Here is a 14,093-nt window from a genome sequence, read left to right on the forward strand (position 1 = left end):
CAAGAGGACCAGAATGCCTCTGCTGGCATGAACACCACATTTGTTCCTTGTCTGAGGCCAAATTGTAATCATTTATTCATTAAACAAATATTTATGGGACATCAGCACTGGGGTGAGCAAAAGCAGGCATAGCAAGAAGGTGGTTTGGTGAACGTGTAATCAATGAGTCTATGCTGAGATTCTTTGGGTTGTAAATAAAAGAAGACCACCTGCATTTGCTTAAACAGAAAGGACAGTTTATTATAAATTTTTTAAAATACAGGGATGTCCCATGGAACACAAGGATGGGAATTAAACTTTGGCCTCAAGAGGGGTAGGAATTAAGAATAAGAAAGACAGAAACCATGCGATCTCTCTCTCTCTCCCCTTCCATGGTCTATCACATCAGCTTCTCCCTAAACATCTGCTTCATTCTTTTCTTGTATGAGTCAGAATCCTTGGCTGCACAGACACTGGCTCTGGCTGATTTTAACAGAAAAGGAATTTATTGAAAGGATATCAGAAGACTCTTCTATAGAATCTCCAGGAAGCCCCAGGAACAAGACAAAAACAAGCAGGAACGAGGAGAGGCTAGACAGCCACAACCACAGCCAAAATCACACTACAGCCTGAGCCTGGCAAGGACACCACCGTTGCTCCCACTAAAAACCAAATATCTCACTAAAAACCAAATATCTCAGCTTGCACCTCCTCCACCGCTGGCACCAGGCACTTCATGCTGCTGCAGGCACTGCTGCCTGCAATACAATCCCCACTACGCCTGCATCGTGCTTACAAGCTTTTGTTATGGAAATGTTCATACATATACACATGTAAACAGAATAGTATAATGAACTCCCATCACCAACTGAAATAATTCTCTACTCAGAGCGACTTTTGTTTCATTTGTAGCTCCACCCACTTCACCCCCACCTCCCACAATATTTTGAAGCAAATACCATTTACCCTATAATATTACCCATAACTATTTCAACATGTATCTCTAGAACAGGGCTTCCCGATCTTGGCACTATTGACATCTTGGGCCCAATAATTCTTTTGCTGCAAGGCTGCCCTGTGCATTGTAGGATGTTTACAGCATCCCTGGTCTCTACTCACCGGACGCCAGTAGCACCTCCTCATCCCTAGTTGTGACAACCAAAAATGTCTCTAGACACTGCCAAATGTCCCTTAGGGAGCAAAATTTCCCGACTGAGAAGGATATATATATATCACCATAAAAAAAAAACCAGATAGATAGATATTTCTATTGATAGAGATAACCACAAAACTATCATCACACTTTTAAAATTAAAAATAATTCCACAAAATTATTAAATGCCGAGTCAGTGTTCAAATTTACCTGATCACCCCATAGTATTTTTGTTACATGTATCTGTTAGATTCTAGATTAAAATAAGACCCATACCTGGAAATTGGTTGATAGCTCAAAAGTCTCTTTTAATAATAAGCTTCCTCGCCCTGTTCTCTTTTTCCCCCTTGCAATTTATTTCTTTAAGGCTACCAGGGACCAGAGGGGAGGCGGAGGGAATGGGAAGACGTAGGTCAAAGGATCCCAAGTAGCAGATACGTAGGATGAACGAGTCTGGAGAGGTGATGGACAACCTGAGGACCATCCTTCCTAATCCTGTACTGTACTCGGGATTTTTGCTAAAGGAGTAGACACTATGTGAAATGATGGATATGTTCATTTCCTCCACTCTAGTAATCTTTTCAGTAAATGTATATCAAAACATCGTATTGTACACCCTAAATATATACAAGAAATTGTTCAGAAATATTTTTTTTAAAAAGGAAAAAGAAAATCAGTTTCTGTAGAGATCCCCACAGTCTGAATTACTGATTCTATCTCCACGGTTGAATTTAACATGTTCCTGTCTCTCCTTTGTTTCCTAGAAATCAGTAGCTGGATCTAGAGGCTTGATCTGATTTCAGTTCTGTTGCTGACTGTTTCATGATCACGGAGCCCACGTCTGTCAGAAAGCCATGAGGTCCGTTTGCCTTTTTTTGTTAGATATTGGCAGCCATTGGCAGTCACTTCCTAAATCCTTCATTCCAGGAAGTGTTAAAAATGGTGAAATTCTACCAATCCTTCTTCATTTATGAGCTGGACTATTTATAAAGATAAGCATCCCCTCCAATTGTTTGGTCACCCTGACAAATAGTTTGTAGAGGGAAAGTAGGATAAATGCTCCGTTCTCTCCCTTTCCTTGCCAGTTTTCAAACTAACATGCTGGTAAACTAGCATCTTCCAAAGGGGACCTGGGGGTTTTGTTATTGTTGTTGTTAGTATCATTGTGAACTCCCAAATTTCAGCACATTAGAAGTGTTTTCAGTCCCTTGCAGTCATGGTCCTGTTGGTGTTCAAGTTGTTCTGTCTTTAGCCAGCGGGGTCCTCTTTAAGTTGACTCCTGGGTCCTCTCAACAGACCCCATTGATCTCGGATAGCTTCTTGGCTTTCTAGTATGACAAGACCTGCCAGGTTCACTGTGTACACTTCATGCCCCAGACCAGGTATCAGGCTTCTCTCTAAGGAGCCCCAGTTCCTTCTAGCGTGGTCCAGCTTCTTTGCAACTCTGGCTCCAGATTCCAGCCCCGAGCAGCTGAGCAGAGCTGGCCAAGCCTGTATCACTTGCCCCTGCGCTAGTGGCCATAAGAGGGCTTGTGGGCTTTTGTGACTTCACTCCCAAAATGACAGAAAGGGAAATTCCCCAAACATGAAGAGAAGGGTGGGACAATGATACACCACCACCACCACCACTTGACGATACTCCCTGTTTCTCTCTCCTTCTAAAACAGACTTTCTCAGTGCACATGTCCTGTGCATAGGACTGTCCCACAGCTCCCGAATTCATACATCCTCCCAGCTCAAGTGCCAATATAAATCAAGTCCCAATTCTAAATTCCCGGGAGATACACTTTAGCTGTTCTAATCTGGGTCAAGTGTCATCAGCTTTAGCCTAAGGGCAGAGTCATGCAATACTAACCTGCCACGGGGACTCCTCATCAAAAATAGAAAACAGCAGGTCTCAAAGAAAGGGGGAAGCTGCCTGAGTCCACACCCCAAAAGACATCCTCTGCCCACCACCAGAGTTGAAGATTGGATGATTTGAAATTTGGAGGCTCCGAGCTCCGGAAACTTAGTAGACCCTTTCCAAGGTTCCCAATATGCGAAACTCCCAACATCACACCCTATACCCTCCAGGGGTGCCTGGCCTCTTGTCTCAGACACATCAGTGACAGACCCCTCTTTCTTCAGCTAACAACCATAGCTCACATTTCCAGAGCCCCCGTGTGTGCAAGTCACCCTGTCACCCATCAGACACGCCTCGTTGCTCTCAATCCTTGAAGCCTCCTCGAGGTGGGCACCATTGTTAGCATCTCTGTTTGATGGAGAAACTAAGATTTGGAGACATTAATATGCCCATATTTCATCACCCTACTAGCAAGAGATGGAGCCAGGATTTGAAGCCGGGCAGTCTGAAGCAAGAGCCTTCGTCATTTAACTTGACACCGTCCTTTGGGGTCACCAGCATTTGGGAGCACTCAGGTCTTCCCTTGCCCTGTAACCACAGCATCTCATGAAGCTAACTCTCTATTTTTCCAGTTGCATCTAAGACTCTTCCTTCTCCAGTTACCTATGAGGGAGCCACCTGATTTTAAAGTCAGCCCCGTGCACCAACCACAAAATAGAATTCAGTAGCCGGACTTCCTGTTGTGGTCCCCATGCAAGGGAGCCTAGTTAATCATAACCAAAAAAAGAAGGAAAAATGCCTTCTTATAAAACTTGTACCCATTAGTGTAGAGAACGTGGGTTTGTGTGGACCATCCGAAAAACACAAACTCATTCGATCGTGCGGAGATGTTTGTTAAGCACTGATTTAGTCAGGGGGTGCAGAGCAAACAAACACATCTGCTTTCAGGAATCTTTAAGTGCTGGGTGGGGAGAGGGCAGGGAGATAAGCTATAAACAAGAAAAGTTAAGTAAAGGATGTGGTATGTTAGATGAATGCTAAGTGCTCTAGAGAAAATAATAAAAGAAGGAAGGTGAACATGAAGCGTTGAAAGCAGAGAATTAAAGTTTTAGATTGGGGGAGGAGGAGGTGGATGGAAGGGCCATTTGAATAAAGTACAAAAGGTAGTGAGTAGCTATCTGGGAAAACAGCATTCCCAGGAGGAAGGAATAGCACGTGCAAAGGCCCTGAGGTAGGACTGACAGCAGGTGAGTTGAACAAGCAGCGAGAAGGCTGACATGGCGGGAGGGAAGTGAAGGTGAGGTGCAGAGAGCACAGAACCAGGTCGGTCCTACGGGGCCTTCATCCCACAGTGAGGACTTGGGCTTTTACTCTGGGTGAGGTGGGACCAGCATGGAGCAGCACACTCTGACTTGTGCCCTCAGAGCATCACTCCTGCTGTTTGTTGTGCAGCAAACGGACCCCCAGTGAAGAAGCCAGGAAACCAGTTAGAGGCTGCTGCAATAACCCAGGTAAGAGCAGATGCACTTGAACCCTGGTGTTGGCAGGGAAGGTGGATATATTTATCTACCTTCCTCAGAAAGGTAGAGGTGACAAGAGTGGCGTGGGCTGTGAGAGAAAGAAGGGAATCTGGGGGACTCCAGGGTTTCGGCTGAGCAAGTCCCCTGACCTTTAAAACTGCCACGTGAGTCAGAATGTCACTCAAGTTTCCTCCAAGTTGAAGCAACCTGGAGGTGTTTCTTTCTTTCTCGTTGTAGATTTTCTTTTTCTTTAACAAAGCCAGCTTGAAACCAATTTGCTTAGAACTTAAAACCCCCAAAGGATCTCTGCAGATGAAAAGATTACACCCCCTCTAAAAGATGCCCACCGCATTTTCAGACCACTGCCTACAACGATCTTCTCTCAGGAACCACCCAGCCTCTGCCACAAGACACACAAAGAAATTATTTTCCTGCGAGCCAAGTTCAAGTAAAAACATATTTTTCTGGCTTACTGTCCCAGGCAAAATTCCAACACGCTGCTTAAATAGTGCCAGCCCATTAGTCAAAGATGTGTAAACTTACCCTGTGACTATAGGCCGGGGGTGTTCGAGTATGTGTGTGTCTGTGTGTGTGTGTTTAATATACACTATTTTCCAGAACATGCCGAAATCAGGAGAAAACTGTGGGGTGAGAAAGAATTGAATTGAACTGATTTCAGCTAACAAACCAACAAGCTGTTGGGTACCGAGAAAGATGAACTCAAAAGCATCTATCTCAAGGCTGTTGATGTATATATAGGTTAAAAACTTGTCTCTATGGAAACATCTTGAGACATTAACCCATGAACTATCACATTGGCATAGATTGCCCCCCTATAGATCTGCAATGCTGCTTTGCAGCGTGTTGGATTTGTCTTTGGAACTAAAGCACTTTGAGAGACACAGGCATGTCCTATCACAGGAAGAGAAACAATGGTTTCTAATCACAGCTGACCAACAGCCTCTACCTTGACATGTAAGGCATCCTATAAAATGCCGTATTTCCTCACCAAAAGGATGTTTGGTGGCAGGGTTAAAAGCTCTGACCAGAAGTGGATTTAAATCCCACTCTGCCCCTGTAGAATCTTACACAAAGGACACAACCTCTCTAAGCCTCATTTTCTTCATCTGTAAAATGGGAACAATTCAACCCATCTCTCAGAGGAACTATGAAGATCAAAATAAAGTGTAGCCCAGTGCCTGGCACCTCAAAAGACATTGGTCATTGCCATTTCGTGGTTGATAAGAAGGCCTCAGGGTGTCCGATGGCTAGTTTTGTTTTGTGCCTCCAGATTCACGAACTGCGATTCCCTCCGGGTCTGTTGTGACGTCCACCCGGCAGCGGGCTGGGAATATTCAACGGCACATAGAAGCCGGTTTCAGCAGCATGTTTTCCTTTGCTGCTCTGCAATTTCTTAATTGCTCTAAAGCAGATGTACTTGGTTTTGCCAGCCAAGATGCAGGAGATGGGTTTCAGGGTTTGGGTTTCAAAACACGACATTGGCACTGGGTCGTTTCACGTGGGCAAGACGGTCCCTGGAAGGGATATGAGCAGGGCTGCGGCGGAGTGGGTGGTGGTGGGGAGGAACGGCAAGGGGCGGGGGGGCGGGGGGGGCAGGTATTTTCTGATTAAATCAGGAGAGGCAAGAAATATGACTTCTTGGTTTCCCACCCAGGATGTGGGGTGGAGGGGTCTGGTGGCCGGAGCAAGCCCCAGATAAAGTGAGAGCAGAAGGAGAAGTCCTTGAGTGTCACTGAGACCAGAGGTTGTCAACTGTGCTCTGCAGAGCTCTGGAAGGGGATCCACAGGCCCCATCAGGCCTCCTCCACCCTCCCTTTTAATAACACCAATTATCATAATGGAGCCAACAGTTATTGAGGACCCATAACACGCAAGGCTCAGTTCTAAGCACTTAGCATGAATCAACTCATTACGCCCTTACAACAGCCCCAAGAGGTAGATATTATTATAAATCCCCTTTCACAGACAACGGAACCAAGGCACAGAGAGGTTAAGTAACATATCCAAAGCCACCCAGCTTGTAAACTGCAAGGCCAGGATTCTGACCGAGGCAATGTGGAGTCAGAGCTCAGGGTCTTAAATGCTTGGCTTTCATCGTCTTTATCTGTGCAAGTTTCTGTGTAAGAATCCATTTTGCTGCCTGCACACGCACGGACACACACAGAAATCACTCATCCAGTCCAGAGCAGACGCTGCTTCAGACAATATTACTGAAGCATTAGGACCCCTTGCTCTCTAAGCTGCTTCTTCCTAGATATTCATTCGTTTGTTCATTCATTCATTCAACAATCTTTTGTAGGGTGCTAACCAGGAAGGAGGGTGGTGCCCAGAGGCTTATAGCAAGGGTTTTAGAACCCAGGCCGTGGGGCATTCTGCAGAGCACAGCAGTGGCCTGACATGCGGGGAAGGCCTGCTGTGGGGCAGAGGAGACCCCAAAAGCATCATGCCACCACCAAGATGCAACAGGGACTTGCATGGGTCTTGATTTGAAAAGCAAACAAACAAACAAACAAATCCAAAGACATGTTCAAGACAAGCAGGGAAATGGGAATACAGGTGGGTATTAAATGACATTAAGGATTGTCGTTAATTTTGTAAGAGTGATAATGGCATAGAGGTTATGTAAAATATGGCCTCGATGACCTGGTTTCTCTTAACAAATAAATTTCAAGGTAAAAAAAAAAAGATAGTGAGAGAGAGGGACAGAGGGAGAATCTATAGATTAAAACAGACGTTAGAGACATCTCAAGCGATTGCAGCATATGGTCCTTGTTTGTGTGCTGATTCAAACAGACTGTAAAAGAAAAAAAGGGAAAGTGGGGGAGGAAGGGAGCAAGGAAGAGAGGGAGCGAGAAGAAAACAATAAAACAATATGAGACAATTGGGGAAATGTGAATGTCAATTGAATATTTAATGACATAAAAGGAAATGACTGTAAAATGTTTAGGTGTGATAATGGCATTACGGCTGTGCTGTTTTACAAGACTCCCTGTCTTTTATAAGTACATGCTGAAATATTTACGGGTAAAATAACAAAATGCCTGAAGTTTGCTTCAAAATCATTGGCAGGGGAGAGGAACGAGAAAGTAGATGAGGGTTTAATGCCACAAGACCATCCATGAGCTGATAGCTTTTGAAGTAGATGAGAGGTACAAATGGAGTTATTATGTTATTGTCTCTGCTTTTGCCTAGATTTGAAATTTCCGCAATAATTTTTTTAATGTTCATGTAAGTGAGAGATACAAACTGACATATTTGTAAGTGAGACGACATTATGTCTGGGGTTTGCTTTTAAATATTATAGCAAAAATGTTTAAAATGTAGGAAAAGGATGAAATAATATTGGCCATGAGTTAATCATTGCTGGTGCTGAGTGATGGACCGACGGGTGAGAATTATTCTATTCTCTCTGCTTTTGTTTATGTTTGAAATTTTCCTTAATATAGAGGAGGTAAAAAGAGCTTAGGCTCTGAACCTATAGTACCTCAGTCACCACAAGGCTCTGCCATTTATTAGCTTTGTGACCATAAATAATTGATATACTCCCTGCCTCAGTTTCCTCCTCTGTAAAATGGGATAAAAATAAAGCCTACATCCATAGCAGCTTTTTTTTTGTCATAGCCCCAAACTGGAAACAACCAAATGTCCATCAGCAGGTAAATGGATGAACAAATTGTGGTATATCCACATAATGGATGCTACTCAGAAATAAAAAGGAATGAACACTGATATATGCAACAAAACCGATGCATCTCAAAATAATTTTGCTGTGTGAAGTCAGCCAGACAAAAAGCAGTATATATTGTACACTTCCCTTTACATACAATTTTAGAAAATGTAAACATATCTATACTAGTTGCCCAGGGAAGGGGTGGCAAGGAAGAATGGCGTAGAAGGATGACAAAAGGACACAAGGGAATGTTTGGGGTTGAAGGATACGTTCATTATCTTGATTGTGGTATTGTTTTCACAGTGTGTACATGTTTGAATTTATCCAATTGTCCACTTAAAATATATGTAGTTTATATGTCAGTGATAATTCAATAAAGCTATTAAAATAAAACTCATCTGAGAAAGTTGTGAGAATTATAATAAATGAGTCAATATATGTAAAGTATTATCCATAGAATTATATCAGGCCCCTGGTGAGCTCTCAAGTGACCATCACTAGGTGTCAGATTCTGGGCTAGGTGCTGGGACTGTAAAAACAAGGAAGACAAACCAGGGTCTTGAACCCTGCCCCCCATGAAGCACTCAGGCTTCCCAGGAAAAGACAGAAATAAATTCAAAAAATATTACAATAGGGAATAATCACAGGGAAGGAGAATATACGTCAGTGTAGGCTTCCTAGAAGAAGAACCATGTCAGCTGAGGCCTGGAAGATGAGTCTGAGAGAAAGATGTTCCAGTTAGAAGGAAGCATGTGCAAAGGCCCTGAGGCACAGCCAGGAAGTGCAAATCATTCTCATGGTTGGAGTGCAGAGGACATGAGGGTCGGGAAGAGGAAGTGGCAGAGAAGAGGCTGAAATGCGGAATGAGAATGTGAACTAGCATTTATTGTTCACTATGAACTAGGCCCTGTCCTAACCATTTCACATTCATGAACTCATTTATACTCCATAACAAACCTTTGAGGTGGGGACTGCTATTATTCCCATTTTACGTATGAGGAAACTGTTGTGCAGAGTGATGAAGCCACTTTATCCAAGACCACACAGCCAGTGAGGATGGCAAGGGAGGTACAAGTGCAAGCCTGGATGATTCCAACTCTCCCTGCACCCTAACACCCTAGCGGCTGCGAAAGGATCAGAGAGTTTTTGTAAGTACTAAAGAGATAGTACAGACAGCCTAGTGCCAGACAGAGCCTTGTTCCTTGATGTGATGAGAAAGATTAAAAGAGAATTGGAAAGGGAATAGCTTTCTCTGGAACACCAACCTGAGTAGCACTGCAGTGGCAACCCTCTGTGACAAATACTATTAATACCATCCCCCATTTAATGGATGAGAAAACTAAGGATCAGAGAGGTCAAGTAACTCACCCAAAGTCACACAGCTAGGAAGCTTTGGAGTCTGTCTGACTCCAACTCTCATGCCTTTAAACACCACCCTATCTCAAAATCACAGTTCTCCCCCAAGGTACCGTATCACCCATCTCCTTCGTCCCACACTTCCCACCCCACGCCTCTGTTTTCCTTCTCTGGCCAATGTCTGGCATCCAGCAAAGCTGTCTGAGGAAGGTCATCACGACCATTGCTGGCAGAGGAGGACATCTGACTTCCACCTCTTGAAGACAGGTGTCAGAATCCTACGACACAGTGCTCCCAGGCATCCCCTCTTTCCTATTGAATTAGCACTGCTCAGCACAATCCCTCTTTTGCCATTTTAATGTGATAAGTGGTTAATTTGATTGGGCTCAATGAGATGTAAATGATTGGATTCAATAAAGAACCAGGGAGTGTTTCCCTTCACCGGCAGACCTCATTTCTCACTGGAGGTACAGCTGTCTGCCCCGAGCGTGAAGAGAGGAGATGGAAGGCCTGGTTTGCATCTTGCAGATAAGACAGGCTCTGGGCCCCTCCCTTCCAGCTCTGGGGACCCTGCTGAGTAGGCAAACCTCGACTCTGTAAAATGGGATCCCCACCTTCCCAGCCCATCATCATACCTCGTCTCCCTGCCTCCCAGTGCTCCCCACACCTAGGGCTCCCACAGTGCACAGCCTCAGTGTCGTCCAGGCTGCAGGTCACCCCCCAAAGCACCATCACCTACTTGGCACTGGGGCACATAATGACCATGACATTCCCCAGGGGTTGGGAGTGGAGAGTAATAGCTAGAGTCGGGTCCCTGGGGAGAAGGGGTGGGGTCTAGACAGGGCCGCTCCCAGATAGCCCCCACCTGTCCCCACCTCCTAGTATATTCACATCCTTCTGCTGTCCCTTCTCGTATTGTGACCCACAGAATGTGGCAGAAGTGATGGTAAGTCACATCTGAGACTAGGTTATAAAAGACACTCTGGCTTTTGCCATGGTCTTGCTCTCTGGGATCACTCACTCTGGGGGTGTCTGGCGCCATGTTATGAGGACACCCAAGCACCCTATTGGAGAGACCCACATGGCAAGGAACGGGGAGGCCTCCAGGCGACAGCCAGCAAGGAACTGAGACCACCAACAAACACGTAAGCGAGCGCCGAAGTGCATCCTCCCTGCTGGAGCCTTCAGCTGGCTGCAGCCCCAGGCACCAACAAGAGACCCTAAGACAGAATCACCCAGCTAACTGATTCCAGATCCCAAACCCACAGAAACTGTGCGATAAGAAACGTGTTGTTTTAAGCTGTAGAGTGTTGGGGTAATCTGTTACACAGCACTAGATAACAAATACATCCGGTAACTATTCTTAGCATTCAAGTCAAGTTCACCTCCAAGGCTTCCTGATTCTCAGCTTCTTCGTGATTTTTTTTTTTCAAGGAACAGACAATAAAGGACATATCATTAAAACCCTGAATGGCCTTCAGTTTAGGCCTGTTCGTTGAGAGTAGGCTTTGGAACCATCTGCCCAGGCCTGTAACCCGATTCCAATTGCATAATCTTATACACATTATTTCAATTCTCTGAGACTCAGCCTCCTCTTCTTTAAAGTGTGTATAACATTAGTACCCACCTCAGAGTTGTGCAGATGAATAAGATAATGACTAGCACAAGCCTATATAGGCCTGACACATAAGTACTTAGCAAACATTAGCTATTATCGTATTAGTGTTATTGTTAGAATTGATAGTATTGAGGCTAAGAGCCCATTTTACCGCTGTGGGAATGGAGAGTCAATGAAATTAAGTAACGTTTTCTCACTTTCAGAGCAGAGAACTGGCTCTGCACATGACACAGTGGCAGTTCCATTTTGTCAGGAGAAGACTACGACTCTGGAAGCCAACAGGGACCTTCAGAAGGGCCCCTGGGTTCCCGGGTGCGGGGAAAGAAGAACGCTGCCATCTCTGGATGCTGGGGAAAGACCAAGGTCCAGACTTTGAAACATTTACCCCAGGCCAGTTCTGCCCAGCGTCCCATCCTTGATGTAGATATTTCATCCTCTGTTACCGGCATCCACCAGAGGTATATTCACTTATATATTCACATATATTCATACGTGGGTTTGGAAGCTTTCCCCTACCTTTCCAGGCCAACCATTAAGTGGCTCCCTTCTGAACTCTCAATGCACTTCATTGGTATCTCTTGTGTGAACTCAGGCAAGTCACTTAACCTCCCTGAACATCAGTGCTCCCATCCGCAGTAGAGATAAGAATAGTCCAGCTTCCTCTGGCTGTTGTGAAGTTTAAATGATGTAATACATGCAAAGTGCTTGGCACGTGGTAAGTACTCAGTCAATTGGGTGTGTACATGTGTATGTGCGTGCACACATTTTCTGTCGGTCTGCCTCTAGAGATAATATTAACATTTCTGGCATCAGGAGAATTGACTAGAATAACGTTTCTCCAGTCAGCCTTGCACCTTGCACATAGGAAACATTCAATAATCTTAGCTGCTGTTGTTATTTCAAACCACCCATCCTCAGCATTGGACTGGGATTAAGAAGTTCCTGGTTTAGGGCCGGGCGCGTTGGCTCACGGCTGTAATCCTAGCACTCTGGGAGGCTGAGGCGGGTGGATCGTTTGAGCTCAGGAGTTCAAGACCAGCCTGAGCAAGACCCTGTCTCTACTAAAAATAGAAAAAAATTATCTGGCCAACTAAAATATATATATAGAAAAAATTAGCCGGGCATGGTGGCGCATGCCTGTAGTCCCAGCTACTCAGGAGGCTGAGGCAGGAGGATCGCTTGAGCCCAGGAGTTTGAGGTTGCTGTGAGCTAGGCTGACGCCACGGCACTCACTCTAGCCTGAGCAACAGAGTGAGACTCTGTCTCCAAAAAAAAAAAAAAAAAAAAAGAAAAAAGAAAGAAGTTCCCGGTTTGGGTCCTCGATTTCCTGCCTATGCAACTTTGGCCAAGGCAGCTAATCTTTCTACACCTCACTCTTTTTTTTTTTTTTTTTTATTTCAGCTCATCATGGGGGTACATAAGTTTAGGTTATATACATTTTCCATGTCCCACCCATCCCCCCGAGTCAGAGTCCCAAGCGCGTCCGTTCTCATTCTCCAGACAGTGCACCTGGCACTCATCATGTAGTCATACCTCCATCCCCTCCCCCCCCCACCTCCCTGGGTCTGCACCTTCAAGCATGACCATTCCCCAGAGGGTGTGCAACGCACTCATCATGTAGGCATACACTCACCCCCTCCCCCCACCCCCCATCCCAGTCTGATATCCAGTTGGTATCCTTCCCCGATGTGCATTTAGGTGATGATCAGGGAAACCAGTTTTCTGGTGAGTACATGTGATGCTTGTTTTTCCATTCTTTGGATACTTCACTTAGTATAATGGGTTCCAGCTCTCTCCAGGAGAACCAAAGAGATGTCGTATCATCGTTATTTCTTATAGCTGAGTAGTACTCCATGGTATACATATACCACAGTTTACTAATCCATTCGTGGATCGATGGGCACTTGGGTTGTTTCCACATCCTTGCGATTGTAAATTGTGCTGCTATAAACATTCGGGTACAGGTGTCTTTGTTAAAGAATGACTTTTGTTCTTCTGGGTATATGCCCAATAATGGGATTGCTGGATCAAAAAAAAAATATGGAACGCTTCACGAATTTGCGTGTCATCCTTGCGCAGGGGCCATGCTAATCTTCTCTGTATCGTTCCAATTTTAGTATATGTGCTGCCGAAGCGAGCACTACACCTCACTCTTTATGTCAACAACATGGGGGTAATGATGCTCACTATAAAGGGTTGCTGTTTTTCTAAGCACTGAATAAAGTATTTAAAAAAAAAGTCTACAGCTGGTAATAATTTTTAAAAATGTATATGATTAGAATTATCTAGGGACATGTCCTTTCCACTTCCTGTTAACAGGAAACAGATTTTGTTCCTGGGGTCTTCCAGCATCCAACACAACATCTGGCATGTAGTAGGTGCCCAATAAATGTTGAACAACCAAGTGAACGGATAAATATATGAATGAATGGGTTCAACATCTAAGATTGTCTTAAGCTTTCAGAACTCAGGTTTTCTGGCTCTGATGCAAGTTTTTTTTTTTTTAAATAATTACATAATCCACTAGCCCAGAGCCTTAAGCTTGATTTTCGATAACAATTACGAGGTCTTTCCAAACTCATTCCGATAAGCATCACAATAACAATAATTGAATGCCTTACTTTCAAAATGTCTGTGCATCTATCATTGTATTTTATTGCCAGCACCCTCATAAAAGTAAGAATTATCATTTTCATTTTGCAAATGGAAAAAAAAAAATTGAGGCTGAGAGAGGAAATGCAATTTTTCCAAGTCTGCAAACCAACGGCCTCTTTGAAATGTCTAGGAGAAATTTGATTTCAGTTTTTCTTCCCCTCCTTAGAAACGTGGGTGTCTTGATTTGGGGGCGTGGAAAATGCCTTCATTGTTAGTGTCTATCAGAGCTCATTGCAGAGATAATGGCTCTGTTTGCCAAACAGCTTCATATTCTACAC

General features: G+C 44.4%; 1 non-coding gene across 1 annotated transcript; it reads right to left on the reverse strand.

The window, feature by feature from the left end:
- Positions 1–13,194: 13,194 nt before the first annotated feature.
- LOC123633629 lies at positions 13,195–13,301 on the reverse strand. The gene has a single exon (XR_006733657.1). It is a non-coding gene; the product is annotated as a U6 spliceosomal RNA (small nuclear RNA).
- Positions 13,302–14,093: the final 792 nt, after the last annotated feature.

The sequence above is a fragment of the Lemur catta genome, chromosome 2, assembly GCF_020740605.2.
Source record: "Lemur catta isolate mLemCat1 chromosome 2, mLemCat1.pri, whole genome shotgun sequence".
In the NCBI taxonomy this organism is placed as follows: domain Eukaryota; kingdom Metazoa; phylum Chordata; class Mammalia; order Primates; family Lemuridae; genus Lemur; species Lemur catta.